Consider the following 26,310-nt stretch of genomic DNA (forward strand, 5'->3'; position numbering starts at 1 on the left):
GAGCCCTACGTGGAGATGATGGGGTACTTCTGGCGGTTCCCTCATTACGAGAAGCAAAGCTACAGGGAACCAGGCAGAGGGCCTTCTCGGTAGTGGCACCCGCCTTGTGGAACGCCCTCCCATCAGATGTCAAAGCGATAAATAACTACCTGACATTCAGAAGACATCTTAAGGCAGCCCTGTTCAGGGAAGTTTTTAATCTGTGATATTTTAATGTATTTCTGGTTTTTATGGAAGCCGCCCAGAGTGGCTGGGGAAACCCAGCCAGATGGGCGGGGTACAAATAATAAATTATTATTATTATTATTATTATTATTTTTGCATGCAGAGCAGATGCTCAGCTACAGAGCTGGATCACTTCCCCCAACTCCATAGGGCTACAGTCCTAGTCACACTCACATACTTGGGAGTAAGCCCTGAGGAACTCAGTGGAATTTACTTCCATGTAAAACATGCATACGATTTCGATAAAATTGTACTTAAAATCCAAATATTTTTTGACTTAACTGGTTTGTGGGTTGGCCATTCTGGGCATGCACTTGAAGTATATCACATGTTGCTATTTAAATGATCAAAGGTTGGAGAGTACAGGAAGAAGGGAATCGGAGCTCGGTTTCCATTAATTTTTATATTACCAGAATTACCAGGCCGATTCTGCTTTTCTTCTTCCATTTTCCTCTCTAACTTTCTGCTGGGCAGTGCAATGGAAAATGGAGGAGATCACAGCCAACACTGAGGATTTGCGTGTCAGTTGAACCGACCCGCTTCTGAGATGCAAAAGCTGAGCTCTGGGTGCTTAAACCCATCATGTGGCTGGTTTTATCGCTAAAGATTTATTAGGTTTCTATGAAGGAAGTTTATTTCTCCCCCTGCATTCCTGGAATTGTTGGAGTGCCATAGAAGGAGGGTGTGGCAAAAGGTTTCTTGAAGTCAGCAAGGTACGGTCATATGAAACCTTTGGAGCCAGTCACAAAATATTAATCGCTGCTTACGTCACATGAATGACTTGGTAGCCAATCAAGGAAGCAAACCAAGGAACAGTTCAGTTTCTGATCATAGTAAAGAAATGGGCAAGTCTTCTGCTCCTGGAGAGAAAGTACAAGATTAGAGAGCTATTTTAGTCACCCCTCTGCAGAACCTGTGAGTCAGACTTACTCGGAGGTGGTGATTTATTTATTTTTTACTTCCCCAAAAGAAAGGAATGTTCTATTTCTACCAACCAATTCAGAGCAAGATGGAGAGGTTTGATTTCTTCCCCTAATGCTAACATTTATCATGGTCAACCTTAAAATCCAATTTGCGACTACCAAAGTTGATAAGAATTTATTGGAGAGAAGTTGTACTGACCGCATATTAATATTAACATTTACTCAACAAGCATGAAATCCTATACCCACTTAACTGGGACTATGGCTGCTTACACAAGCAGATACATTTAAGGCATCCCTCCAAAAAAATAATGGGAACTGTAATATGTTAAATGTGCTGGAAATTATAGTTCATTGAGGGACAAACTATCCAGGATTCCAGTGGGGGGGGGTGCACTTTAAATGTATTATGTGTACACAGCCCAAGTTACATTTAACTCAGTGTGACTTACTTCTGCATAGGATTGTGCTGTAAGCATCAAGTACATTGGGGGGTGAGGGTGGTTTACAATGCAGGTCAAGTCAGAAGTAATTGCAATTAGATTAAATAGTTCTCAATCCCATGTTAGGGAGTTTAGGCTTGCCCCCTCAATTTTCAGAACTAGAAATTTTGGGCACTGAGAAAATCCTACACATGACCAGACTTTTCCACCTGCCAGATTAAGATCACTTGTAGCATCTTAAAGACTAGCACGTTTATTAAATTTATTTAAATTCCTCAGATTCATGAAGTGTGATCCTCACTTGTCAGATTTCTATACACATGGGCATAATGCGTGGAAGGAATGTAAAGGCTACAATTAAATGGCAATAGAAAGAAAAAGTACAGGGTGGGGTTTTTTTACAATTAAATTAGAACTTAAATGTATGCAAAATGACTGCTCACAAAAGCAACAATCGGTGATACTGATAACGCAATCATCTTGCCATTGAGTTGCTGAGTTTCTTTTTTATTCATTTGACCTGAATAGGGACAACTGTTTCTTTAGCAACACAGGTGGTAATTTCCTCAGTAATGCTAAAATAATTCTGTTATTGCTGGTAACAACTAAGGATGGTAGCTGACTAAGTCACACCCATTGATTTGAATATCACCCAGAGAGTCTTATGGCACTTGGAGGAGTTAACATCTTTATTATGGGCTATGCTTCTGTGGTCTAAAGTCCACTTACGTCAGTTGCAGGAAGGGCAAAAAGCTGGGTCTATACAGTAATGAAATAAAAAAAGCACGGTCTGTGACAATGCAGTTTGAGGTTAATGGTGTAGTCCCGTGGGTGTGTACTCATAAGTAAGCCCTACTGGATTGAATGGGACTTACTCTTAGGTAGGTGTGTATAGGATGGCAGCATTGATATATACAAAATAGCTATAGATACATTTTGGCTGAATAAAATAACACTTGTAGTTGGGCAGGAGACCACTGCTTCTTTTGGGAAAGGATTTAATGGAGTAGCAAAGCACATGAAAAAGATGCTAAATTCAATGCCAGTACTGCCAGGTAGGAGCAGGAAAGACCCTCCATCTGAACCCCTGGAGAGTTGCTGTCAATCATAAACAATACTAAGCTGGAGGGACCAGTGGTTTGTTACCAAACTTCCTGTTCAGACTCAAACAAAGAGAATCAAACTTTGTTATTCATTCCAATTCAGCTATTTTAGGGTGGTGTGTCACTTCGAAATTATGAGCTCTTATGTCACAATAAATGTTCTTAAGGTGAGTCTACAAGGCTCTTCATTTTTTTGCTGCAACAGGACAACACAGCTATCCCTCTGGAAGCAGATTGTTCACGGTTGCAAACACGCAGAAATGACATTTGCGGCAGTGGCATGCAAACAACTTAATCCCACCCATGGATCACTTCGCACAACCAGCATCACCTCCTCACTCGTGATGCTGATGCTGCACGTGCCAAGATTTCAAGATGCTACAACATGCCCAGTGGTCATGTGAAGCAACTCTTTAAAAGATTAATAAAGCTGGTATTGTCGCTGGTTTTGTGACAAGTACACAGAGTGCAATGAGATTGAGTGTTGGGGGGGGGAGGCTCGGTTAATTTCATTGTACACAGGTTGTACATTGATAATAAAGATACTCTGTTGTTGTTGTTGTTGTTGTTGTTTATACCTACTAAAATCCATGAACATAACTAAGTCCAGTCCATTAATTTCAGTGGGTCTTCTCTGACCATTATTGGATATAGTTCGCATATACACGCAGAGGGAGAGAGAACGACATAGAATCATAGAAACAATAAAAAGTTTATGACATTTGCACATTTCTTTACAACATATATAACACCCATTTATGTCTTTAATGTATAGATCTTTTCCTCTATAAGGAAGTTATAAGTTAAATTATCTTGTAAGTTAAATTATGCACTGCTCTTAAAGGGCAGAACAAACTGGCAATCAAAACTTTAACTAATTACAGATGTTTAGGAACCTCCTATGAATCACTTGTTCTCAGAGATGAGACAGATAAGATTATTTAAGACGTTCATAAATGTGAAAAATGTAGTCTCCCGCATAACCATTTGAATGTTCTTCATTCCTTTGGAGTGATGCTCCTGATATTTCAACATAAAACTGAGTATGTCCTGGATCTTAGGTTGCAATCCAGAAATAACCAGTGCTCAGATAGGCACCAATGCTGGACTGCAGCCTTAAGCAATTTGTTCCAGATGTGTTCTTTGAGGATTGGGCCTGCTTCACTGTGTGTCCCCCCCCCTCGTCCTACACTTCCTCTGTTGTCTGCTGAATCTAGGGCTACACACAGCATTTTATTCTAGAACCAATGGAGACCGCTGCATTGAGTGGCAAGATATGGAGACTTGTAAACTTTTACAAACCTCCCCATGACTGCACATCCCAGGGGAAAGGAGATTGTGAGCACATTCAGGTGAATACATTTACAAACCTCCTTCAGACCTTGCCTCTCACTGTGGCAGGGCTGGCGCTAAAGGGGGCAGGGATGGCACACAGGGCCCCGTGACTCCAGCATGCTTGCGGTTTAGTAACACCTGAAGAGTGCTTGTGGCTTTGTAAACGCACTTATCCATTTGTAGTGCGAAGAAGTCATATTTCTCAATAAGGAATCATGCCCGATCAACCTCAGCATGTTGCCTTCATTCTAGAAATTGATACGAGATTCATTTTGCCTTGCACAAGGTTGGGTGTGGTTACCTGATCCGGAAAAGTTCCCCTTGATTTGGTTATCCGTGCCTTTTCTCCTCACCCATGCCCCAGGTGAATGAAGGAAGAAGCCGTAATTGTGATCTTGGTATAAAGGTAAAGGTAAAGGGACCCCCGACCATTAGGTCCAGTCATGACCGACTCTGGGGTTGCGGCGCTCATCTCGCTTTATTGGCCGGGGGAGCCGGCGTACAGCTTCCGGGTCATGTGAGGGACCAAAGCAGCGCACGGAAACACCGTTTACCTTCCCGCTGGAGCGGTACCTATTTATCTACTTGCACTTTGATGTGCTTTCAAACTGCTAGGTTGGCAGGAGCAGGGGCCAACAACGGGAGCTCACCCCGTTGCAGGGATTCAAACTGCCGATCTTCTGATCGGCAAGTCCTAGGCTCTGTGGTTTAATCCACAGCGCCACCCACGTTCCACGATCTTGGTATAAGCTCACCCAAAGTAGGTCTTGATTATGTGTGGATAAGGCAGGAAAAAAAACAAGATCTCAGTCGTCTGTTAAGCATGCTGGGCATAGCCAAAAGGGGGCAGCCGCCCCCCAATCAATTAATAAAAGAAAATAAAAACAACTGGCTGACAAATTGCATCAAGAAAGCTCAGTTCTGCCCGCCCGCAAACATAAAGCCCGCTTCCCTTCCCTCCCCCACAAAAATCCTGGCTATGCCCACAGGCTGTGTATTATAATTCTGTGAGGGGTAAACTACAGTTCACAGGATTCTGGGGGCTTCAGATATATTACACAGCCTCAGTTTTGGTCCTCAGCAGAGAGGAGGAAGGGGACAAACTAGGATCTGCCTTTCAATGTCTCTTGTCCTGCCTATTGTTTGGGCTCCCTGCCTTCTGGTTCACTAGTACCAATGGGCACAAGCCACTGCTGCTGCCCACAGTGTCCTTGGGCAGCTGTGGACCACCTACACCTGTTTTCATATTGACACACTGCAATGTAGTGCAGAATTGCTCTGCAATAAGCTCTTGTTTTCTGAATGCCCCGTTTTTCTGGGGCAAAAAAAATATATGTAATGGATCCATATTGTGCGTGGAACTCTGTGAAAAAAGCAAGTATTTGGTCTCCATCGAATCTTCGATTCTGTGCATACACAGGCTTCTTTTTCTGCATCTGTAATCTTTCCCACTGGAGACCTCTGTTCTGCCACTGTCCCTGACCCAACTGCTCTCCCGATCAATGCATCCTAGAAAATAGGCTTCTGCTTCGGAGACTGAAGGCCACTTTATCTCATTCTGATCCTGCAAAAACCAGCTCCTTCCATCTAGTAAAGTTAGCTCCCATTGCCAGCACCATGTGTGGTCTATTGAAGTGAACTTTGCTACGGATTTCAGGTTCTATGCAGGTTGATTACGTAACGTATTTATTAACACTGCAATGCTGTGTATGTTTACTCAGCAAGTTAAGTCCTCAATTGTTTTTCAGTGCAGCTTACTCCCAGAGTGAAACATGCCCAGGACTGCAGTCTAACAAGGTGTCATACAGCTCCCTGGCAGAAACCTTCAGAAGGCTTTCTCTCAGGTCCAAGGAAGAAAGAGCTGTAATAGGGAATGTGGAGGCTGGAAGTGTTTCAAAGGGCACAGCTAATTCACTGATGTCGATGAAAGCAAAGGATGTTGATGAAAGCTATGCTAGGTGCCTGCTTCCAATATTCAGACTTCTGCTGTCAAAAACTGGGATTCCCAAGTATCCCATCAGGAAGTATACAGCAAGTGAGTTTCAGCAGGTGAAATTCTGCCCAGCTACAAGAGATGCCTTGCTTTCATCTAGTCACCCTAGGCCCCATCCAGCCACCAAACTCACTGACTGATTTGACTAAGTCTCTCAAGGCAACCTACCTCACAGGGTTGTTGTCTGACTGGGACAAAATGCTGCTTCGAGCTCCTGAGAGCAAAGATGGAGAACTCGTGGTCCTTATGATGTTCTTGGACCTCCCATTTTCCATCAGCCCCAGTCAGCATGGCCAATGATCAGGGATGAAAGGAGTTGTCGTTGTCTTAACAACAGCTGAAGGGTCACAGTTTAGCCACTTCTGCCTTAGTGAACAGACGATGTAAAGGTAAAGGTAAAGGGACCCCTGACCATTAGGTCCAGGTGTGGACGACTCTGGAGTTGCAGCGCTCATCTCACTTTATTGGCCGATGGAGCCGGCGTACAGCTTCCGGGTCATGTGGCCAGCATAACTAAGCCTCTTCTGGCGAACCAGAGCAGGGCACAGAAATGCTGTTTACCTTCCTGCCGGAGCGGTACCTATTTATCTGCTTGCATTTTGATGTGCTTTCGAACTACTAGGTTGGCAGGAGCAGGGACCAAGCAATGGGAGCTCACTCCGTTGCGGGGATTCGAACCACCGACCTTCTGATTAGCAAGCCCAAGAGGCTCAGTGGTTTAGGCCACAGCGCCACCCGCGTCCCTTTGGGTAGGCTTGTCTAAACACAAGTGTATTTAGCAGGCACCAAAAAGAACACAGTGAAGGAATCTGCCTCTTGTCAATAGGCAGGGAGTAAATAATAATCCATTTTCTTTCTCAGCTGTCTGAAAACTTACTCTCTGAAAAATTTCTAACTTTCCATGCTGCACAATGAATAATTCCACAGAACTTAAAAGCTTGCATATTCCTATCCCAGCAGCAGTTCGCTTCATTAAAAAAACCCAACCCAGTCGATTAGCTTTATGTCCTCTATATTTATATTTCCTTTTGTCACGGAAGAGTAAATAGAGAAGCTACCCATTAGGATCCACCCTATGCAAGCCCCAAACTCCCATTTACTCACCTTAGGGTGGAGGGGATTTTTCCATCACATTTATTTGAAAGTGACATGGTGTTGCAGCGAAATATTCCAGGCTGGGCCTTTTAAAACATTCCTCTCCCCCACCCCCGACATGGGTTTTGGGGCCCACCCCAATTGACGCTGGAAAACTCTAGATTTGCTTGAAAATGGAAATAATCAAGTCCTCCAAGCTTTGCTTATCACGCCCTGCCTTTCACCCTGCTTTATGTCTTAAGCAGCCTTATCTTTTTCAGGCATGGGATTTTAGTTTGAAGTTTGCAGGCAACAGAGAGCATTTAACACTTTCCATTCTCAAAAGCGCTTTTCAGCCACAGTTAACTTAAGCCTTGCAGAATTATTGCCCTGCGTTTAAGGCTCTTCACGTATAACCTCTTTTCCTCCTGGTACAGACAGCTCCATCTGTAGGCGTGTGGGTCATAGCTTTTGATGAGTTTCAGTCCCATCAGGATAATGTGTGGCTTACAGTGAATCTGGCATTTTCGTTCAAGGAAAGTGTATAAAATGGGGCACAGCTTACTTAGCGATAAATTCTGAAACACACCCACAGAAAACCCCAAAATGCAGAAATCTGTTATTGCACACATTCCTTTAAAAAAAAAAAAAAAGCGCAGCAGTACACAGTAGAATACTGTACCAGCTTACTGAGATAAATATGCCTGCAATCCTTGGACTAAGCTTCACCGGTCAATGGTGCTTAATTCTGACTGCAGAGTTTCAGACTTGAGCTTAGACAAAATATATTCGGCCTAGTAGAACACAAAATGTAGCTTTTAATGAGATATACAAACCATCTTGCATTGCCCAGTCATTCTCAGATGAAGTAGTTCCCAATCAAAGAAAAAGAAGTATTCAGCCTCTGCTGAATTATTTTGCTAATTCTCTGACTTGCTGTGTGCGACTCTGCCACAAACAAACTTGAAAACCTTGTTGTCCCCTCATTAACTTGCCAGAGCAAGGAAAATCTGTCAATTACCCTGGCAATCCAGCAGATGGTTGCTTCTACTCCAGGAAAAAGTCCTGGAGCTGTCCTCCCCAGCATTCTCCCTCTATAAAACTACGGGTAAAGAGATTGTTGTGTTGATTTAGCATGCAGCCCAGTCTATAACTCAGCCCATATTTATCCCAGTACCACATCCACCCACTTTGCATATAATTTGTCCTAGTGTTCTTGGGACCCCAATCAACCACGTCAGTTCCTGATCGCAGATTCACACAACAATGGGGAATTCACTGTGAAAGTTGGAAGAAAGTGCTTGATAGTCCTGCACATGCTGGCCTTCTAAGCCTTTGGTCAGTCATGTTCACCTCTTGCTACAAGCAGTATTTAGAAACTGATATGCAACTGTAAATTACTATTTTGTCAACATGTCCAGGAAGCTGAAACTTGCTTGCAGCAGTGTCTGCATATGCAATTGGCTGCCCACAGGCAGGCAGCTGCAATATAGGTGGAATTTACACACATATAAAAAATGCTGTGAAAATGCTTTTATTAAATATGTTTTGAAAAATACATTGAATTTGGCATAACTCACTGTCACCATCTAGTGTCTCATTTGTACATTGCACTTTACAACACAAATAAGGAGAAATGCCCAATAAGCAGATTGTCTGAAAGTGTGCTGAGTCTTTTGCATCTGTTTAACTTTAAAAACAAAAAATGGAAAGGTGAAATGTTCTCCTACGTCTGATTTGCTAGCCACCCCACAGAGATATTTTTTTCCCTGGCTTGGCTCTTGGTATCTGAAGGGATGTATGGAACTGGACTTTCCCAGAAGATACCTCCTCTTCAGAGTTAACTCTTTGTTTACTCTTGCACTTTGCTTGTGAACAAAACTTTTCCTCACATTAAAATAAAAAAGACACCTCCTGAAGTTTCTTTTGTGATAAAAGCGCCAAGATTTTCTGCTGTGGCTAAAAATCTTGGGGTGTTTTTTGTAGTAAATCTATCTATCATTTATCTATCTACTATCATCTATCTATCTATCTATCTATCTATCTATCTATCTATCTATCTATCTATCTCTATCTATCTATCATCTATCATCTATCTATCTATCTATCTATCTATCTATCTATCTATCTATCTATCTATCTCTATCTATCTATCATCTATCATCTATCTATCTATCTATCTATCTATCTATCTATCTATCTATCATCTATCATCTATCTATCTATATCTATCTATATCTATCTATCTATCTATCTATCTATCTATCTATCTATCATCATCATCTATCTATCATCTATCTATCTATCTATCTATCTATCTATCTATCATCTATCTACAACTATCTGTCTATCTCAACTATCATAGTTGAGATTCCTGCATTGAAGGGGGTTGGACTAGTTGAGTCCCTTCCAACTCTACAAATATAGCTATCTATATCTATATCTATATCTATATCTATATCTATATCTATATCTATATCTATCTCTATCTCTATCTCTATCTCTATCTCTATCTCTATCTCTATCTCTATCTCTATCTCTATCTATATCTATATCTATATCTATATCTATATATCTATATCTATCATCTATCTATCTATCTATCATCTATCTATCATCTATCATCTATCTATCTATCTATCTATCTATCTATCTATCTATCTATCTATCTATCTATCATCTATCTATCTCTATCATCTATCCATCTTAATTAATTTTATATTTACTGATAAGCTGGAATATACTTTGGATTTCTATCCATTGGGGTTTTTTTTGGTTACTTACCTGTTATATTCCTCTTTTCTACCAAACATTAATACAAATATATATCTATATTTTAAATAGTCACTGGTTCCCCTATACTTTCCTGCTTCTTCTCATTCCTCAAACCACCCTTTAGTTCAGCAGATTGTAGGAGGACTTGGTTATTCCCACAGATCCTGGGCTGCTTGTATTTAACTAACTTTTACTCTGTGTAGACCCATTGAAACCAGTGAGCCTAATTTGGTCATGGGTCTCCTCTGAGCAAAGATTAGCTGACTACAACCCACAGCTTCCATAGTCCCAAGGCAAGATGCAATTCCTTCCATCTATCTCCCAATCCAGCCCACGATTTCTGCTTTGGATATGGGTAGGTTGTGCTGCTCTCACTGGCAAGCTACCCACATGCATCTGGGCCCATGTTACGGTTGAGAATGGGCAGGTCTCTGGTCATCATGCACAAAGAATGCCTTTGCATTCCTTTCAACATACCTTTCAGCATTTCTGTCATCTGGCTTTTTTGTGGCTGACAGCTACTTTTGATCTGTTCTGAGCTATTTGTTAGTGCTGGGGAGGGTGCAGCCTAGAAGCTAAGAGTGAGCTGGAAAGAGATTGCTTCAGATCTTGCAGCAGAGGACTGGGCTAGAGGGCCCTTTGCTCCAAATAGGTGATCCTATATTAAGCCCACGCAGAGTTTAAGACAACATTCCCTATGACCTCCCCACCCCAAGAAAAGTGAAAACTTTATACTTTCCCCACCAAATTTCCTTCGGTCGATTTGTCCGCAATTTGACAGGTTGAATCCATTCGGGATTGCCTGTAAACTGCATAAACTTTGGCGGGTGGTGATGTTATTTCAATTGTAGTGAATGGGGAACACAAATACAGACAATGTGCACAGTGGTTCAGTGTTGCTGGTTTTTTTAAGTGTTGTTGTTGTTGTTGTTTAGTTGTTTAGTCATGTCCAACTCTTTGTGACCCCATGGACTAGAGCACGCCAGGCACTCCTGTCTTCCACTGCCTCCCGCAGTTTGGTCAAACTCATGCTGGTAGCTTCAAGAACACTGTCCAACCATCTTGTCCTCTGTCGTCCCCTTCTCCTTGTGCCCTCCATCTTTCCCAACATCAGGGTCTTTTCCAGGGAGTCTTCTCTTCTCATGAGGTGGCCAAAGTATTGGAGCCTCAGCTTCAGGCTCTGTCCTTCCAGTGAGCACTCAGGGCTGATTTCCTTAAGAATGGATACGTTTCATCTTCTTGCAGTCCATGGGACTCTTAAGAGTCTCCTTCAGCACCATAATTCAAAAGCATCAATTCTTCGGCAATCAGCCTTCTTTATGGTCCAGCTCTCACTTCCACACATCACTACTGGTGATTTTAAAGTGCACAGAGCAATATACTAGGTGCATCTTGGGTCCTTTGCACATCTCTTCTAGGGGATGCTGTATGTCAACCCAGGCCTGCACCTGGACGTGGGTGGCACTGTGGTCTAAACCACTGAACCTCTTGTGATTGCCGATCGGAAGGTCGGCGGTTCGAATCCCCGTGAAAGGGAGAGCTTCCGTTGCTCTGTCCCAGCTCCTGCCAACCTAGCAGTTCGAAAGCACGCCAGTGCAAGTAGATAAATAGATACCACTGTGGCAGGAAGGTGACCGGCATTTCCATGTGCTCTGGTTTCCATCACGGTGTTCCATTGTGCGGTTTAGTCATGCTGGCCACATGACCTGGAAAACTGTCTGTGGACAAACGCTGACTCCCTCGGCTTGAAAGCGAGATGAGCGCCACAACCCCACAGTCGCCTTTGACTGGACTTAACTGTCCAGGGGTCCTTTACCTTTTTTTTTACCGTTTGCACCCAGCTCATGACATACTGAACAGGAGTCGGCTACATTAGTAAAGAAAAAGCGTTTTAAATGTGTTATAACACTGTGACACCAGATGGCGCTGTGGAGTTTCGACTTTCGGAAACTTGATTTCCTATTATGTTTACAATGTGTTTTTCTGAATTTTTTGGAGGGATGTGTCTAGATGAAGCCTGAATCTCCATTACTCCATATTGTTATGAATGTACTCAGATTAAAATAGGGCAACCTCGCCTTAATTGAACTCTTGTGTGCCTAGCCAGTGTATCTGACGTGAACTTCCACAAGCGGTTAAAGATGGAATGTGTTTTGTCTCGTGTCAGCCACAAGCTCGTGATATAAATGCCTCGCAAGCGCAGCAAAGCCAGGAACTTTCTGGGAAGAACAATTCTGCTTCAAAAACTACCTTGAGATTTAATGCAAAGTTTGGAAGTCCTCCTTGCTACAGATGAAACCTGGCAGGCATTCATTAAACCAAAGTAAGGAAACAGCATTGGAAATTACAGCAATAACCCAGAAGAGGGCACTATCCATTTACACAGGCCTCTGAGATTAAGAACAGATTTACAATGGTGAAATCATTCAAGTAATAAATTCAGTATGAATCTTAAATTCTGGATTTTGTGAGTAGTTATTGTGACAGATGTTTAATGTCATCCGTTTCCTTTGCAGGAATAGCATTCAACTACACAAATGTCTTCATATTTTCACTAATTAGATAACCTCTACTGCTGAGTAATAAAGCAGAAGGTGATGCGTTTTACATCTTACATTTTAAAAAAACCCAGTTCAAATCCATGACATTTTAACAACAACAGCAATTTATTGGCACATTTTATAAAGAGACAAGAATAGGTTACACGTAACGCTTTCAAACTGGGAATTTCAACTATTAAGACATTAAGTAAAGCATTGCTGTAACAGCATTTTTACTGATAAGAATAGTTGATCCCCTGCATTTTTGCAAATATAAAATGCTGCTGAATGAAGAGTTCTGGAGAACTTGAAAGCTTGGCTATCCTAATTATTTCCCTAATATGGATTTTGGAATTTTCCAGATGTATTTGTTGATGAATGTGCCACATGTATTTTATTTTTTGATGCCCTCTTATATTTCACATATGGATTTTTCTGATGGTTTTATAATCTACCGGTTGTATTTAGTGCTGTATGGTTGGTGTTGCACTCATTCAACAGGATTTCCCCATCCTTTTTTTCCTCCTCCCTGCCTCCATCTGCTTCCAACCCTCTGGAGCACCTTGGGCTGGGGGTGGCAGAGTGCATGGAGGAGGAGAAGGAAGTTCTCTTCAAGGGGAAGTCTGTTGTGCAAGTGGAACAGCAACACTGAATATGACCCACTAGTGGAATGTTCTCCCTTGAGAGGTTGTGGTCTTTTTTTCCTTGGAGGTTTTTAAGCAGAAGTTGGATAGTCATCTGTCATAGTTGAGATTCCTGCATTGAAGGGGGTTGGACTAGTTGAGTCCCTTCCAACTCTACAAATATAGCTATCTATATCTATATCTATATCTATATCTATATCTATATCTATAGCTATAGCTATAGCTATAGCTATAGCTATAGCTATAGCTATAGCTATATCTATCTATCTATCTATCTATCTATCTATCTATCTATCTATCTATCTATCATCTATCTATCTATCATCTATATCATCTATCATCTATCTGCCTACCTACCTACCTACCTACCTACCTACCTACCTACCTAAAGGTAAAGGTAAAAGCACCCCTGACCATTAGGTCCAGTTGTGGCCGTCTCTGGGGTTGCAGCGCTCATCTCGCTTTATTGGCCAAGGGAGCTGGCGTACAGCTTCCAGGTCATGTGGCCAGCATGACTAAGCCGCTTCTGGCGAACCAGAGCAGCGCACGGAAATCTGTTTACCTTCCCACCAGAGTGGTACCTATTTATCTTCTTGCACTTTGATGTGCTTTCGAACTGCTAGGTTGGCAGGAGCAGGGACCGAGCAACGGGAGCTCACCCCGTTGCGAGGATTCGAACTGCCAACCTTCTGATCGGCAAGCCCTAGGCTCAGTGGTTTAACCCACAGTGCCACGCGCGTCCCACCTACCTACCTATTGCTTATTAGTGCTTCATGGTGTGTGTTTTGCAAAGTTAGCTAACCTTGGCAAAGCTTTTGATACTTGGGTGGATATTTAATCGTGTCCTATAGAGATTGCAAGTGTAGCCTGAAACATTTCAGGATTATTTTGAGTGTAAGGCTCATAAGGAGCTGTCATGATGAATTGTCCAGGGCATGTTCGCAACTCAAGAAAACTATATATATGCAGCTTTAGAAAGCAGATTCCAAATATGCAAAATCAGCCGGGGAACAATAAATTTGCAGCCTCATGCCCTTTGTTTTCCAAAGTATTCACTGGATCATGGAATTCTTTTTCGAATGCCGTCTGAGTAACTAATTAAATGATCTGAACACCAGTTTCTATCTGGAAGATTTATAGCCAAATATATTATTAAGAGTTTGCTGGGAGGGGATGAGGGTGGAGGAATGAACAAGCCCCCTGCCAGCAAATAATATGGGGAGACTGTTAAAATAATGCAAACCAACTACAGGAATTGCAACTATGCCAAAGGAAGATATGGTTCCAAGCAGTGCATTGTAAAAAGATATGTTGCGATGAGTCCAAGAGCACCACCCAAAGCCAGCTTCACATACATACGCACACAGAGTAAGAAAATATCTATCTGTAGGTTCTGAGAACTCAGGCACATGCTATGGAGCAAAGCATCAATAGTCCCTGCTGCTTAAGGCAAGGGGGACAAACTACCAACTCACCATATGCCAAGCTTCCTTCAACCCTGTTTACTGGTGGCAACCATTGGTGCAACTGGAAAAAAAACAGTCCCCTCCCCATAGCCACTACTGAGATGCACTGTGAGGCCCTGGCATACCGTGGGTTGCCAGCACCCGGGGCTGTGCAGAGTGGGGCTGGATGGGAGGAAAACAGATGGAGTGGGCATGCACACTCCACTGCCAACCAGTGTCTGCATCATCAGGAGATTGTAGCCACTGAGATAAGAAGAGTTGTTCCAATGGTATGCACTTTCTGGTTGGCATGCAGAAGCTGTTTTCCAATGACCCCCAGCGATGGATACGTGCAGCTGTGCTGAGGCATCACCAGGCGTTGAAATTTTGTGCCCCTAAATTTTGTGCGCCTGGGGCAACTGCCCCTGTGCCCCCCAAGCTATGGCCCTGCTACAAAGTGGTGCTCTGAAAACAGGGAGGAGATGCTTTACTTGCATACATACACTGCTCCCGTCATCCCTGCTGTTATGTACTGAGTTGAATAGGATCCAAAAGGCAGCAGTCTGATTCATCCTATAACAATAGGATTCAGAATGCAGCAGTCTGATTGGTCCATAGGAGCCATCCAATCCAGCTCCAGGTGGAAGTGAATCTGCAATCTGATTGGCCTACAGGTGAATCCCGGAATTAGCCAATCACGTGGGGCCCATTGTGTAAATAATGTATATAAAGCAGACATTCTGGGGGAACTTCCATTCCTCCTCACCACTATGAGCTGAATAAAGAGCATGAAATGCACTCTCAACTCCGAGTATATTTCACCTGCTTAAAATGACCCAATGCAGGGCCAAACAGCGAGACCTGCAACACTGAGTGGCTTCCCCATTCCCAATGTCCATTTCTTGGACGTGCATATGTCTGAACAGGAAGCCTACAGGACTAGAGACCTATAGAGGTGTCGGTTTCTGTGGAAGCTGGAACTCTGTGGAAGCACACACACACACACACACACACACACGTCTATGTGCATAGGCCTCTCTGGATCAGTCATCCTCACTCAAGATGTGAAAGTCAGGTGTGAGAGCTGAGAAAGCTGTACAATGCTGGGGTGTGAACGCTGGCCTTTCAACATTTGGATTTCATTTGGATACGAAAGGGGTTCAAGAAGGGCTAGGGGTTGTTGAACACAAACTCCTATCAGCCCCAGGCACCATAGCCAATAGCCAGGGATCGTGGGAACTGCAGTTCAGAAACATCTAGAGAACCACTAGGATATGACATCCCACGAAATACATAAACGTTACTGAATAGAGACGAACAGAAACGACGAAATTCAGCAACTTGAGACGCTCCTGCTTATAATATATAAGACACCAGTTCCCATGAAATGTTGGCAGTACAGCAAATAAAATTGACAAATCAGCAGATACCCTACAGACAGGTCTTTGGTTTTCTGGTGTGTTTGTGAAAATAACAAAGCTCCACCGTTCGCCTGTGAAAGTATGGATATGTTTCTCTTGCCATTCTCAACTTATGTGTTATCTTTTCAGGGGCAGCTATTTGCCACACCCCCTTGTACCAAGATGTTAAACTAGCCCTGTTAAAATCTTTCCAGAAAGTAGCAATGGCCATATGCACTGCACCGTTCCACGTAAAGCTTAAGTGCACCCAAGACAAGCTGAGCAGTTACTGACAATATCAGTAATTGGTGATAACACACTCAACCTGGCTTTCTTATGTTAATTTGCATCTATAGTTGGATAGGAAACCTTTGTCTCCATTCAGACCTTGTGGGCTTTTAAGGAATTTATCAAAGCTGACATCACCTAAGAGAAAAGGATTTTAACAGGTATGGAACACAGATATGCCGCTTTCCCTAACTTGTGCCCTCTAGACGTGACTACGTCTCCCATCATGCCATCTGCTGGGCCTGATGGATGTTATAATCCAATATATTCAGAAGTCCCCAGGTTGGGGGAGGCTAAGATAATGAATTTGCTTTCTGCAAAGATAATAATAATAATAATAATAATAATAATAATAATAATAATAATAATAATAAATTTATTATTTATACCCCGCCCATCTGGCTGAGTTTCCCAGCCACTCTGGGCGGCTCCCAATCAAGTGTTAAAAACAGTACAGCATTAAATATTAAAAACTTCCCTGAACAGGGCTGCCTTCAGATGTCTTTTAAAGATAGGATAGCTGCTTATTTCCTTCACATCTGAAGGGAGGGTGTTCCACAGGGTGGGCACCACTACCGAGAAGGCCCTCTGTCTGGTTCCTTGTAACCTTGCTTCTCACAATGAGGGAACCACCAGAAGGCCCTCGGCGCTGGATATCAGTGACCGGGCTGAACGATGGGGGTGGAGACGCTCCTTCAGGTATACAGGACCGAGGCTGTTTAGGGTTTTAAAGGTCAGCACCAACACTTTGAATTGTGCTCGGAAATGTACTGGGAGCCAATGCAGATCTCTCAGGACCGGTGTTATGTGGTTCCGGCGGCCACTCCCAGTCACCAGTCTAGCTGCCGCATTCTGGATTAATTGCAGTTTCCGGGTCACCTTCAAAGGTAGCCCCACGTAGAGCGCGTTGCAGTAGTCCAACCGGGAGATAACTAGAGGAATATTGCGACATCTGTGACAAAGAGAGTGGAACAATAGGATTTATATCAAATGACAAAGACAGATGAGGGCTTAACAAACGAAACTGTTGGCAAATTGTTTACACAATTTTGCTTAATTGTTTACACCTTCTTGATCCAATCTGGTTGAACTATGGAAAGCACCTTTGAGGATTAGGGCTGGATTGTGGGTCCCCTGTTGGCCTGCAATCCCTGCCCTTTGCATAGGACTTCAAACCACTTCGTACACTTTGGACCCACTATTTAAGTTTTGTTTCCACCCTGGTGTAATGTCATGACATTTCGGTCTGCATCTTTTTTCTTTCCTTTCCATTAGAGAAAGGAGATGCAGAAGCTTCCTTTGTTTGGCATGCTACGCACAATGCACTTCCAGACTGAGATCTGGTGTGCTACACACAACACATCCCCTAGTGTGATGCGGAACACAGTTTGGGTGAGCTGTGCCAAACAGAGCAGATGCGAAGAGGGTTTCCAACTCCGCCCAAAGAGCCTTTGTGCCTTTAACAGCTTAATCTGTAGACATCTTCAGGTAAAGCTTTTTGCTGCATTATCACTATGTTCTAGGGAGGTAAAGGACCCCTGGACAGTTAAGTCCAGTCAAAGGTGACTATGGGGTGTGGCACTCATCTCACTTTTTGGGCCAAGGGAGCCGGCGTTTGTCCACAGACAGCCTTCTGGGTCATGTGGCCAGCATGACTAAACCGCTTCTGGCACAACAGGACACTGTGATGGAAGCCAGAGCGCACTGAAATGCCATTTACCTTCTGGCCGCAGCGGTACCTATTTATCTACTTGCACTGGTGTGCTTTCAAACTGCTAGGTTGGTAGAAGCTGGGACAGAGCAACGGGAGCTCACCCCGTCGCACGGATTTAAACTATTTGAATAGGGTAATGGCATGATTTGGTGTCTTCCTCACCAGGAAATCGTGGGCATGATATTTCCAAGAGCCCAGAAGTGGAATGATTTACTTATCTAAGAGTTTTCTTACTTGCTGGTGTAAAGTCAGAAAAGGGAAAAGGCTCAGTGGTAGTGCAGAAAGTATTTTATCTGGTCCCTGGCATCCCAAATTAAAATACTTCAGGCACATGGACCAGGGGGAAACCCTACCTGAGGCAACAGTCAAGATAGACAGCACTGGTCAAGCTTCTGTTGTTTCCCTCTCCCAGCATTACTCTGTGTAAGTGAAGATTTATTTTTGCACAAGGTTAAACCACAGAGCCTAGGACTTACTGATCAGAAGGTCAGCGGTTCGAATCCCTGCAACAGGGTGAGCTCCCGTTGTTCAGTCCCTGCTCCTGCCAACTTAGCAGTTCGAAAGCACGTCAAAGTGCAAGTAGATAAATAGGTACCGCTCTGGCAGGAAGGTAAACGGCATTTCCGTGTGCTGCTCTGGTTCACTTAGTCATGCTGGCCACATGACCCGGAACCTGTACGCCGGCTCTCTCAGCCAATAAAGCGAGATGAGCGCCGCAACCCCAGAGTCAGCCATGACTGGGGTCTCTTTACCTTACAGGTAAAACCTAATTAATCTGCACAAAGCTTCCTTCTGCAGTACTGAAACAAACTGAGATCGGGTTTTAATTCCAAACCCTTGGGAACAATATTTTTCTTAACATCCAGCATGCAGAAGAGTTCTGCTTAACGTGAAAGCACGCTACACTATGCATTTTGGTCGACCCTAATTTCTGTGTGTTGCTCTTTTTTAATTATCCCAAGAACAAAAATATACTTACTTATTGCTACCAATGGGTGGCAGCAATGGGTTCTGTTGCACCAAGACGTGTAGTTCATGCAGTTGGGAACAAGATCCTTAGGGGGAAAGGGATTAAAATTTAAGATATTTAGATGGGGAGATTAATCAATGGAGAGCAAAAGCTTTGAAAGATAAGAAAGCCTTGTAGAAAAAGAAAAACAAGGGGGAGGGTCAGTTGGCTTATAGTTAAGGTGATCTAATTTAACATTTCCCATCTTCCAAAGTCCTGACATTTCTGTATTGTACATTTGCGTGAAACTATTTAGTACAGTATATATGTTTAGATAATGATGAGTATGATTATTATGGATCAATTCAATCATACCATTGAAATCTTCTCCTTATTAAGAGTTGGGGTTAAAGATCTGCCTGTTTTAATAGGCAGCGAATATCCAAATGTTGAGAATGTTGAGCAGAAATCACAAGGAGACATTGTTAACCCCGCTTGCAATTTGTGAACATACAGAATCATTATATACATACATGATCAGTGGTACTGAATGCTCACTAAATGCATAAGGGTCAAACTTAATACGTTTCGGGATGTTGGAGACAACCAAAACAGAGTGGACATCCAGCGAGGGAAGGACTGCGGCGCAAAGATACATAATCTTTTCGGCATACAGAAGGCCCCAGGTTCGGACCTCAGCATCTCCTGGTAAGGCTGAGAGAGACTCCCTTTCGAAATCCTGGACAGCCACTGCCAGGTAGTGTGGACACCAGGTAGTGTGGACACTACTGAGTTAGATGGAAGGACTTTTAAAAGAAAGGCCACTTCCCATTCGCCTACTTGAAGGTGCACCTAGGGGTTGGTTAGGTTGGCCTCCGCCAAGGGTGCAGACCCAAGCGGTGCAAAAATTGCGCCCCTGAACTGCAGCTCGGAGCGACTAGAGGCCGGACCGCTCGCCCACGCGCTCCCGGGCTACTCTCTGCTGTTCTGGGTAGCCGGGCGAGGCGCGCAGGCTCCTTTGGTGGAGGAGCGCAAGAGACGCGGAGGGGGCGGAGGCGCCACTCCAGCTTTTTGCACAAGGGCGCAAGGGAGCCTCTGTCCACTCGCCCTCCATGAGGGTGTGCACGTGTATGTGTGAACTACCCTAAGCCTAGGGCGCTGGAGAGGGGAAAACTTTCAGTTTCGACTCTCTTCCCCTTTACCTTCCTTTGCCTGCCCCTTCCCACCCCCTCCTCTCAGGACCCTCCCCTGCAAGGTTGTGTTTGGCCTTTTTCGCTCGCTCGTAGCCGGCCAGGAGGGAGGGGGCGGGGGGTGTGAGGTGCTCCCCGGCGAATACGAGCCGAAGAAGGGCTGGCGATCGCAGCCTGCGTTGGAGGCGCCTCCATTTCCAATCCTCAACGCCCCCCCCCCTTGCGGGCACGGGAGGGAGGGTCGTGGTGGAAGGGGAGAGGGAGGGGAAGAGAAGAGAAGAGAAGCAGCCAGGCAGCAGGGGGTGGGGAGGAGGACGCGGGAGGCGATCCTCCTTGGAGGCCGCCGCTGCCGCTGCTGCGCGCGTCTTCCTGGAAGAGGCGCCCGGTGGTGGCACGCGCGCGCCCAGACGGCGAAGGTGGCGCCCGCGATAAGGCGGCCCCTATCGGGACCTCGCAGGCAGCAACAGCCGCCGACGGCGAGGAGGAGCTGCCGGGGAGACGAGCAGCGGGCACATCCCCAACGCCGAGAGGGAGGGAAGGAGAGCGCGCGGCGTCAAGGCACCGCGCTGGACGCGCACCGGAGGCTCGACAGCTCGGCTGCCCGGGCGGACGGAGAGACGCCGCGGCAGAAGCCCACCCGCCGCCCAGGTGCGATCCTCGGAGGAGATGTAGCAAAGGTCTGTGGCGGACGGGGGGGGCGGTCAAGGGGGGCGTCAATGCACAGACGTCGGGGATGTTGGTGTTTGGAGACTGGCGCCTCACCTAGAGGAGACCCGGCTGGGCACCTGTATGGAGAAAGGTGCCGTCGTAGAGTCTGGAGAGCTAGGGGTCAGCGTAGGAGAGAGTTTGCAGGAGGTCCGCAGGCAGCCGGTAAAGGGTTTTTCCGTGGGATGTTTCCAGGGCGTGCTATGAGGGCTCTTTTCGGCCGGACGAGAAGCTCCATGTAACGCGGAAGTTCGCGACTGGTCCGGCAAACGCCTCTCTTCTGCCTTAGGGTTAAAGGGTTCGCCCTGCTGAACACCTGGGACTTGCTTCCCAGGAACCAGGCAAATAATTTCGCCACACGTCTCCCCCACTTTTCCCCATTATTTAGCTCCAGGTGTCCTGACTTCCTGGCTGTGCTGAGCCACCCATAATGAATGTACCGGTTCATGGGAATCGTAACAAATATACTTATTCTTATGCTAGAAGTACCCAGGGCACTTTATAATCTTCATCCTGTTTGCTCTCAGGTCGGTAATTACCGCGTTCCCATTTTAAGGATGGGGAACTGTAGCTAAGTGAGTTGCTCAAGGACATAATGAATCTGTGGCACTTCAAATCATCAAATCTAGGTGTCAGTCCAACATGAGTCGACCAGGCTACCATGCAGCAGAATGTGCCTGGTGATCTCTAGAAAGCCAGAGTAGAATGAATGGGTGGAAATGTCAAGGGCGCATATTTTGACTAAGCATCGCTGGTATCTTCCTATTGGGACAGGAGTAGCTGGTGCCCATTGGGACTGGAGGACAGGGAGCCCGAACAGTAGGTGGGACCAGAACCAATGCTAGGCAGAGCCAAGAATCCCAGCTTTGTCCCCCCCCCCATCCTCCTCCCCGCTGAAGAGTGGTAACACTGAGATGGAGGCTATGGAAGGAGAGGTTGACAGGCAGTAAGACCTCCCTGGACTGGTTGTAGGTAAGAAGGCAGGTATGTAGGTTGGGGCAAACTGGGGCTTGTGTGGCAGCATCTCATTCGCCCTGATGGACCACTGGCAAGAGCTGTGTCAGAACAATAGGAATCTAAGAGGCTGCCTTATACTGTGTCAGACCGTTGGCCAGTCTACACTGACTGGCAGAGGCTCTCTCAGCCCTACCTGGAGATTCTGGAACTGTGGGGGCTTGGACGAAATGACCTTCAAGGTCCCTTTCAACTCTATGATTCTATGCTGGGATTGAACCTGTGGCCTTCTGGGTGCAAGGCAGATGCCTTGCCACTGAGCTACAGAACAGGAGGGTGTGAGCTCTCCCTCATTGCAGGTGTTTAAAAAGAGTCCAGGGTACTGCAGATTCCTGCATTAACTAGGGGATTGCGCAAGATGCCCTTCAGAGATGCTTCCAACCACCTGTTACATTAGTGTTGCCATATGTCTGGATTTTCCCAGACTCAACAAATTTGGGCAAAACTGAAAAAAACTTTTGTGTCCCGATTTTCACTTTCTGAAATACGGCGTCCCTATATTACGTGCCTTTGAATTTATGATTACTTTCATAGCCTGCCTTTCCTGCAAGGAGCTCAAACTGGTGTCCCACTGCCATGTTTTATCCTCGCGACAACCCTGCGTAGTAGGCTAGACTGAGAAAAACATGATTAGTCCGTGACTTTATGGATACATGGGGATTGTCCGTTGTAGCACTAAGGTGAACACACTAGCAGTGCAAGGATTTCTGCTTGTGCAATGGGACGTTCTCCCCATCTCCTCCCCCTGCACCGAGGGCTCCTCCAATCCCCTGGAGCAGATTTGGGGAGGGTGTGATGCATGCACAAGGTGGGTTCAGGCAGGAGGAACATCTCATTGCAAATGCAGAAACTCTTGTATTGACAGGACTCAGTAGATAACCACCTTGGGTATCCCAGGCCCTAAGTCCAGCATTCTGGACCACCACACAACACAGGTTCTACTATGAGCATAACCTATCTTAGCTTCCTCCTAGAAAACAGAGCCCTCCAGCATAATCTACCATCCATTGTCTTTGAAGGAATGCGTGGGATAGACTGAAAACAGAGGTTGCTTCCACATGACCTGTTCATTGAACATTCATCCTGATTTGTTTGCCGGGAGATTAGACCATGTTAGCTATTTAATGAGCGTTCATTGTGTTTCGTTTGTGTTTGATAATGACATTGTGTCAAGGCAAGTGTTACTCCACACTTTCACGTACAGCTTCCCATCACTTTCCTTATGGCAAAAAGCCTGATCTTTTGGGGACGTGGGTTTGTTGCGCAAGACCAACCCGTCAAGCATAATTGCACAAACTGAGTTTGCTGGCAAGTGATTGAAATTCACCCGAAAACACTGACAGTCTGCAAGCGCCCAGAGAGACAGATCCACTTAAATGAGGCGTAGAAGAAGCAAGTACCTACAGTAGCAGATGTGCTGGCTTAACTGTATAATACTTGTATAGCAGAAGTTCTCAAACTGTGGGGAATGTCCACAGTGGGGAGTGTGGGGTCAGGCACAAGAATCTGGAAGAGGAGATGCACACTTTCAGTGTGGGGACAAGAGATCCTGCAGCAGCAGCAGGCAGAGGCAGATAGCAACTTAGGAACATTTGTTGGCATCAGTCTGTCTCAAGAGACAAGGGACTGTGCCTCTGGGGGTGAAGCCAAACCACTGTGTTTAGTGACCTTTCCAGAATGCAAGCCTGGGCAGTGTGCATGGAGGAGGTCCCAGGTTGCCCAGATGACAAGACCCACCTTCTCAGCCTCACTGATGTGGTCCAAAGGAAAGCAGAGCACTGTGTTTGGCACCAGCTTGGCTACAGGGGTTGCTGGAAGGAGGCATACAAGGCGCTGTCCAACCATCTTAGGGACTCCAGATTTGTGGAGGGTTTTCTCCTTAGCCTTTCCTTCTCCTGAAGTTATCCTGCAAGGCAACGGAGATTTAGGATAGGAGTTTTCCTTCTCCTAGGTGGGCTATCTTCCCAGGTTGATGAGCCCCATCTGCTCTTCGCTTCCCTCTACAACATGTGCAGAAGCGGCCTTCTTTTGACTGGACTCACTATTGGTCTCATCAAGAGACAATGGAGTATGCATTGGGGGTGAAGTCAAACCACTGGAGAATCACAGTGCCTGCTGGGGCTGCAGAGACCGTTAACTCGTAACTGCTGCCTTCCGCATTGGAGGTGACCTTTCCAGGGCACAAGCCTGGGCAGTGTGTATGGAGGTTCTGGACTGCCCAGACTTGTGCCCCTCTCTTGGTCTCAGCTGCTGTCGATGTGCCATGTGGTTTCTGGAATTCTGAAGGGTGGGGAGGGAAAGCACACAGATAAAAGTCCCTTGATGAAACTGATGAGTCAGAGAGGTTCTTAACTTACAGCTGTTTGACAGAATTTTGTGGAAGAAGTGACAATGGGCCAAAACCATCCGTGTGGGAAAATACTTTCTTTTCCATTTCACTCTACAAACTGGAGCAAAGCTGCTAAATTCTGGCTCAGGAAGGATGCCACACAATGAGGAAAAGGGAGGGAAAAGTGCCAATATCAGATGGGGAGGAGACTCATTGGAAACCATTGCTTGGTGAGAGAATGAGGAGCCGTTTTATTGCATAGGTACCAAAAATGCTAGAGAGCTATCTGTTACCTTTCATGCAGGCGTAAAATTGGAAGCATAACGAGTCCTTGATGTTGGAAAGCTTCCCACCACTCTGAGAAATGGTGTCTCATACAGTATGTGCATGCAAATGAAGACTTCAGGGTCCAACATTTTTCAAAGATAATTCTCTGAGGCACTTAGATGTTGAATGATATGTCCTCAACTCTGCTCCCAGAGGATGCTGGAGGGTGGGGTGTTGTGCTTTCAAGGGTCCTTGAAGAACAATGACCTTCAAACTGCCTTGGGCAATGAAATCTTCATTTCTGCACACCTTTTGAGACTCTACCCCACACAACCCCCTGCTCAGGATGTCACAGGGCCAGATGCAAAAGGATGTTGGGATGTCAACAGAGCCAGATGCTCCCTGGGGAAAGGGGAGCCAATTGCCTACTGCACCCAATGAACAACAGCAATAGGATGACTGGCATTCAAATGTAAACACACGTTGGACCGAGTAAAGATAAGAGATTCTAATAGCCCAGTTTAGGTAAAAGAATCCCGTTTTGTTGCTTTCATTAAACAGTCCATAGAAACTCCTGCCAATCTATTGCAACTAATCCAGCAACCTACCTGTTCCTGTCAGGGCTGGCCCATGGCAGAGCTGCAAATAATACCCAAGGCCAGTCAAGTTATTTTGGTACCTGAGGCAATAAATCCCACAAGCACCCCTTCCATTCCCTGGGAACAGAAATGCAACAATAATAAATCGGATAACAATTTGTTGCCTTTCCATGACATCCAAAACCAACTGCTTGAAGTGGGCACCTCTCAGCTGGGCGCTGCCCTCTTTTCCTAGCTTGCCACCTGACTTTTGATGCTACAGTCAAACCTTGGCTCCCAAAAGCCTCCGTTTTGGAACGTTTTGGCTCCTGAATGCCGAAAACCCGGAAGTAAATGCTTTGGTTTTCGAACACTTTTTGGAAGCTGAATGTCTGACGTGGCTTCCGCCTGTGTGCAGGAAGCTCCTGCAACCAATCAGAAGCCACGCCTTCCTTGCTGAACATTTCAGAAGCCTAACGGGCTTCCAGGACAAATTACGTTTGACAACCGAGGTTTGACTGTATTTCTGAATGCACCTGAGCCGGGGCAACTGGGGAGAGGCAGGCAGGCTGGTAGGAGAGGAGAGTGGGCAGAAATTTATTGCGCATGGGCGGAGGACGAGAGGTGAACAGGCGGCGGGGGCAAGAGGAGTCCTGTGTCCAGTTGTGCCTGGCAGAGGAAGGTGTGCTTCATAGAAGTTCTGGGATGGGGGGAAGAAGTGTGGGCGGGCTAGTGGGCCCCACAAGATTTTGTTCAAGTTGACGCCTATGACTCTGCCTAATGATAGGGCCGGTCCTGATCTTCTCATCCTGAAACTGCATTGTGGAGATAACAGTTATATCTCTCTTACTTACGTTTTGTTTTTGTTATACTTACTTTCTAGGACTATGTAATGATTGTGTATTATTTGCTTTTAGTGCTGTTTGTGGTTTTTGGGTTGCAGCCCAGCTACGTTTTACTGGAGTTGTGTTGTTTCAAAGTCTCTCTATAAATAGCGCTTTTGATATCCCTGCCCTATATAAAACCTGAATTGACCATACTGTATATAAAGCCCTGCATTATGTGAAAAGTGAAGTAACGACATACACGCCACCTTTCCATAGTTAAAACCATGCACATGGTTGTTTGCAGCATGAAAAAAATTACATAATTACAAAGGTAACAAAAGTAGTTCTAAATACATTAAATAAAACATCAAAAAGTGTGCAACCAAATTGCAACAGTTTCTATATAAACCATAGTAAGATCTAAAATATACACAAAATTAATATAAATAACAGCAACAACTCATACCCCAATCCCCCTAAACAACACCCCAGCCTCAGTTCTGCAGCCTCAGCTTTTGTAGCTGGAGTCAGTCCAGGCCCCACCCTCCC

At 45.2% G+C, this 26,310-nt stretch overlaps 1 protein-coding gene across 3 annotated transcripts in view; it reads left to right on the plus strand.

Annotated features, from left to right (window-relative positions):
• The first annotated feature begins 20,416 nt into the window (after positions 1-20,416).
• The window catches only part of RIPOR3 (RIPOR family member 3), a 99,390-nt gene continuing 93,496 nt past the window's right edge, over positions 20,417-26,310 (plus strand). Inside the window, exon 1 of one of the 3 annotated variants that reach the window (XM_081867591.1) lies at positions 20,417-20,718. The gene's annotated coding sequence lies outside the window, so the exon portion shown is untranslated. Of the gene's footprint in view, positions 20,719-21,618; positions 21,719-26,310 lie in introns of those variants that run through there. The other 2 variants (XM_081867592.1, XM_081867593.1) reach the window with 2 other exon arrangements.

This window comes from Podarcis erhardii (genome assembly GCF_964252035.2).
Source record: "Podarcis erhardii genome assembly, chromosome: 6".
Taxonomy (NCBI): domain Eukaryota; kingdom Metazoa; phylum Chordata; class Lepidosauria; order Squamata; family Lacertidae; genus Podarcis; species Podarcis erhardii.